This window comes from Dreissena polymorpha, unplaced genomic scaffold, assembly GCF_020536995.1.
Source record: "Dreissena polymorpha isolate Duluth1 unplaced genomic scaffold, UMN_Dpol_1.0 chrUn027, whole genome shotgun sequence".
NCBI classification, from domain to species: Eukaryota; Metazoa; Mollusca; class Bivalvia; order Myida; family Dreissenidae; genus Dreissena; species Dreissena polymorpha.
Window position 1 is genome coordinate 275,496 of NW_026273341.1, and position 6,182 is coordinate 281,677.

Consider the following 6,182-nt stretch of genomic DNA (forward strand, 5'->3'; position numbering starts at 1 on the left):
ATATTCTGATTAAAAAAAAATGATTATTTGATCAGCGGTTATTTTTGGAACGCGGAGTAATACACTGACCTTGGTTACACTACAGTCATTATCAAAGTACGACAAACACTCATGAAAACTTATTTTGTTTAAATAAAAATAGTTTACTGAATAAAAAGTGGGATAAATGGAATAATAGGTTAGTGTTGATTATAGATCAGGTTTATCATGCTCGGCACGAAAACGAAAAAGCACTCGCCAAGGCTCGTGCTTTTTGTTTTCTAAGCCTCGCATGATAAACCTGATCTATAATCAACACTAACCTATTATTCTCTATGTAGCAAACATCCAGTTAAGGCGGAAGGTAGTGTCCATGATCTGCCTGTGCGGACTGCACAGGCTAATCTGGGACGGCACTTTAAGCACATGCATTAACCCCCCTTTCACAGAGCCCGGCCAATGTAGTTGATTCGTTTGTGTAATTTTTGCTTTCCATTGCAGTGGTACGTTATTTCGCTGGACCCTTTACATTGCCTCTAAAACAGCAAATTAACAGTCCTTTGCTTATTTCAAATAACTCGTGTTGCCATATTTCGTTTCTTGTATCCGGTTTTCATAAAAGTTCATCTTATTATTTATATATATATATATATATATATACTTATTTCGTTAATGTTGTGATTTTTCAGGCTGTGTGATTGTGGTTAGAGTAGTATTTGTTGCTGGATTAACAGGTATGTATTAAGTTCGAAAGCAGTCCCTCATTAACGGAAATTTTTTGAAGACAACAAGGTACGACCTGCAATTGAAATTAACAGAGTTATTTTTGGTTCATATGCTGGAAAAGTAAGCACAGTTTCTTTTAGAATACGTATTGCATATAATATATCATATATACACACGTACCAGAAATGATAACCAGTACCCGATTAGATACGAACCACGGGTGTCAGCATGGTATATTATATTTCATTGCAGAAAGTCTCGAGTGCTTCAACTGTCAAAACTTAGTTGATTCTCTGCCTGTACTAACACCAGCCAATGTTCCAGTAGCCAGGTTGTGTCAGAATGTGCCAGTTACAATAGATTCACTATTGTAGAGCAACTTTCATGATACATGACAAGTATTTATTACTGTTATTGATTTTAGAGAAACACGGTGTTGTTTACACATTATTACTGGTTTCATAATTAATATGAAAACTAGTATTTATCGTTTGCAGATAGAATGCATTGTGTTGTTATCTGGTCATCGTCGGGGAAAGATTATTTGCAAAATGTATTGTTTCGTAAATGCTTCTTAATTTAAACATGGTTTGCAAATGCTTGGATCAAGGTACATGTATACATGCTTTGCACATTCTATAGACTTCCATAATGTACAATATATATTTACTAGTCCTGCTTTCTCCAAACTGTCCACTCAGGCAACGATATACGGTACAACATGGGCTGTCAGAGCAATCAGGTGTGGCTCGAGCATTTAAATTCCATGAAAATTAGTGAATGCATCAACTATAGCTTGAAAGAGCCTTTATATAATAAAAAGTTATGTGAACAACGATAACATCCGATTCAAACATGTGTCTCTGGATTAAAAGCGAAATTCTTTAACCACTCTGCCATTCAGTTTATTATGGTTATCTGCTCTATTTTTAACTTTAATTCGTAATGTTCATGTGGTCAAAATCCTCACTGTTTTTAATTGTGGATATTAACTACCCGTGAAAGAAACTTCACATTAAGTATAAATCATATCCCGCACTACAATGTCAAAACTTGCAATCACAATTATTGCATTGTGTTGTCTGTTAAAACAAGCGATCAATGGTATTATACTGGATCAGAAAAGATTGAGATATGTTTGCTGGTTATTGGTAAATGTTTAAAGTAAAATTTAAATAGCACTGCTACCGTGCAAATTGTAATATCACGTATCTCCGCAAAGGGATACTTTTCATAGCATTATTTCTATTAACATCGTTTCGCTAGAATTACATTTACATTTCTATACGTTTTGCCACTTTCACTCACAAAGCTGTGCAGTTCCTCCGCAGCTGACACAAACGAGATAATCTGACGCCTCATTCAAACCAGACAACATTATTCCTGCCACCCATGTTGCAGTACAAGTAACTGTAATGACCAACTCTGCGCTCACAGAAAGCTTACGTATTGGACAATAAGTCGTTAAGAGCAAGCACCTGTTGATCTGACAAGGACTTGCCATGTGTATATGTCTCACAATTTATGACGTTTTAATGTCCGTCAGTACATGCTTACATTGTTAAGAAGACAACTATTTGTATGAAAAACCACTGCTTAAAACAAACATATGAATTCTTAGTATTACCTTTGCTTAGTAGGTTATCGCACATAACACATCATCTCGTGCATGTGTACTTTTAACAAAGTTATTTGCGTAAGCTTCATCCGGCGCATGGTGACGTAATAGAATGGACCGCTCGTGTATTACCAATCGGTGTATGTTTGACATTAACCATCAATGTCGGTCATGACTTTGAATACTTCCATCTGTTTGCACAAAACATTAAGTTTCTTATAGACGGATATTTTTGAAAGTAATTTAAATATCATTCAATTTAGTGTCCAAGTATTATGCTTTCACGCCCTATTTTGAGAATACGTTGCTGTAGTTTGACATTGTATTTAAACTTCTTATTAGCAAGGTCAAAATATTGGTCTTGGAAGCCATACTCAGACAATACGTGCTATATTTCGCCATTTGACCTCCTGGCATTTCGAAATAATTACTAAATGGGAAATATTTTAAGTATGGGATAATTGTCGTGTCAAACATTCAGATCAACTGACCGATACACCATTATACTGAGTCACCAACGAACGTATGCGGCAAAAGCATAAAAGGCCCCCACCCTGCATACTTGTAGTGGACAAAATGTAAATATTTCAACGCAAAATGTAAGATTTCTGCAATAATTATCAATCTTGTAGATGTCAAGAAGGTCGGAAACAAACCAATACGACATAACAACATATAATACTATCAGAACCACACATGTATCATAGTGATATGTATTTCAAGCATCTGCATGTATTGACGATCTCCAACTGGACTGTGCTCGATTGAACTCCATTTTTAACGTGTGCTGATGTTCATCATGCCAAAGAGACTTGTCCTAGGTTTTGTGGATTGTGCCTGCTAGGTAAGGGTAAATATAAACTTATTCAATAGTTTGTATAATATATTTCTTAATTTCAATAAAAAGAAGTGAAACACCAGCTGCTGAAGCAGTATTGCATAATCACCATATACAATGTGTAAGTCCTTTATTTAAGGCAAGTGACCAATTGCCAAAACATTTCGAAAAAGCACAATACAACACAACATACACACATAGAAGATCAAAGCTTGGGTCACCACCTTGGAACGGTCAATGCAAAGCATTGGGGGTTTAAACCAGTTTTAGAGCGCTCAACCACACACTTGGTACAGCAATATTCATGATACAAATACGTGTAAATAAAAATGTTATTCATAGCATAGCAACTCAAATTAAACAATAATAAGAGGGAATTTCAAACACAATTTGAAATGTTTACTAATATTTTACATAGATATGTTGAAATCCCATTCACATCATCAGGAGGGAGACACATGTGTCCATCCTTTATTTGGGGCCTTTGCGCAAGTTCCAATATAGTACAGTACAAATAAAAACAACACAACACTAAAGATTTAACTATGACTGAAACCTAATATAAAATATCATAACAGTTGATGGAAACTGGGCATACTGGAGTATCTGGTCAAACTGCAGTGGGACATGTGAAAATGGGATACACACACGCACACGCACGTGCACCAACCCGACCCCTAGCAACGGCGGACTCAACTGCAGTGGGCCAAACGTGGACTCCAAAATATGTGCAAACCAGGGTTTGTCTGATATCTTTGGTTCATATCCATATTCAGCTATATAGTATACTGCATGAATATAGTTTTAAACATATCCTTAATTAAAAAACATAAGTTTGAACTGTGCTATGATTACACTCTAACACTTAACCTTCAGGTCCGTGAAGATGGCTCGGTATTTTGTATTGTGAATACACTTACGAATCAGGGTCAAATAATTAGACTGATATTGTTTTTTTGAAAAAAAATAGGTATTGGATACTTGAATTATTACTTATATCAAGACAGTATACTACCTGGATACTAGGTGAACAGATATCAAGTAAAAGTCGACACCCAGTTGATATTAAATATTTAAGCAATAGTGAATTGCAAATCACTGTAGAATACACAGTTGGGTATAGGGAGTTCGATATAAACCCAAATGTTAAAAGCCATTTGGTATTTAGCCTTTAAACAAAAGTGAATATCGAGACGTTAATTAAAAGCTGGGTGTTTGGTATTCAAGCTTTTGAAAATATGGAACCTGTTTCGACTAGCCAGATGAAAATCTGGTCGCAATCCAAGCTGAGTAACGAGTATTCGCGTTTTAATGTATACGAAGAAATGCGCGAAAACCGAGTTTAGTATTGGGTATCGAAAATAGGCGAATATCGAATAAGATACGAATACATTGGTGGTGTCGAGCGTTCAGGTTTTAGTATATATCGAGACAGGGTCGAATATTTGGCATTTGAAATATTGCGAATGCTGAGCCAATTTGGAATAAATAGCTAGTTGTTTGGAAATTTAAACTTAAATATGAAGTAGTTAAATAATACAATACTCATCTTGTTAGTCGTCCGTGACTTGATATTCGTCGTTACGGCCATTATATAAGATTAGTTCTTAAACAACAAACAGTAGGTATTCCTTGTTGGCTTGATATTCTCTTCAGTTCCAATACACGATTCCCCTCTGGGTTTTTGCCCCATGCTCAATGGTTGCTCTAGTTTGAAGATCATTTTACTAAGCTGTGTGTTCGTCCTTAGCTCGATACTCGCTAACGTATCTGGCAGGGTAGACGACTTTGGCTAGTCTTCCGACAAAGTTCGAATACCCAATTACAGGCCAGAGGTTACTAGTGGGCTCGATATTCACTCAATATAAAGAAGTGAAACAACAGCTGCTTGAGCAGTATTGCATTATTATTATATACAATTTGTTGGTCCTTTATTTAAGGCAAGTGACCTTTCCAAAACAAATTCTCAAGTTCGAATACACAGTAACCATTTTTGTATCCGTTCTGGTCTTGATATTTGCTTTAGTTCGAATCATCAATACCCAGATACCTTGCTCGGTATTAAACTCCTTATACACAACATGTATTACGTAGCCATCTGAATGGACCTTCATTTCTGCTTGATTTAAATGATTCAAATCTATTCTAACTTAAAATAAATGCTTCACTGTATTTGCTTTTGGCTATACGGAATAGTTACTTCACGGCTACTTTCTTAGGTGCACAATGATTGTAAGACCGTGTGTGCTATATAATGCTAGGTTATGAAATCTTGCAACAAGAAAGTGCGAAGCTATTATTGTTTTTAATGTATTGCATCGCTTCTTCCACAAGTTATAACTTTTGTTGTTGTGTATAGTAAATAATTGGGTATTTAAATATAATAAAATTGATTGATAATATCATCTATTTATTTGTAAATATGAATAACTATGATGTGACGTTAAAGTGAGTGTTACACTGTTTTACATGTGCATATTCTTGTTGTTTGGCACGCCTTCCAGTTGGTCTCAACGGGTAGGGCTTAGCATAATGAGTTCGAATGCGATGGACAGAGCTTTGATCATAAGTTAATGTTCAATGACATTGTTAATGCCTGTCTGCATTGTTTGGAAACTTGTTTATTAAATTAAAATTAAGGCCTTTGGGATTGAAGTGTTGCTTGACTTTGGTTAGTTCCGTGAAAAAAATGGATTTTGTATTACCTCGTCAAGTTGATCGATATCGGTCGGAATAGGTTTGTGTTGGTAACTAGATATGTCATTACGCCATTCATCGATATACTGATACTCCACACAAGTATTTAGAAAATATTTATAAAATCCATGATTGGACAAGAATGCACTCAGTACCTTTTTGCACTAATTGGGCAATATAAAGGGATAGCTACGTCATTAGAACTGTACATACATGATAGGTATGATTTCCAACAACGATTCCATAATGATAAAAATGAAATAATAGTACAACAAAATACAAGATCATTTAAATTATAAGCTATAGACATTGCACGTTTAAATG

The 6,182-nt window shown here is 35.4% G+C and overlaps 1 long non-coding RNA gene across 1 annotated transcript; it reads left to right on the forward strand.

Annotated features, from left to right (window-relative positions):
• Positions 1-1,242: 1,242 nt before the first annotated feature.
• LOC127863693 (uncharacterized) lies at positions 1,243-4,103 on the forward strand. Its single transcript, XR_008041150.1, has 3 exons — positions 1,243-1,447; positions 3,047-3,167; positions 3,740-4,103. It is a non-coding gene; the product is annotated as an uncharacterized LOC127863693 (long non-coding RNA).
• The last annotated feature ends 2,079 nt before the right edge of the window (positions 4,104-6,182 follow it).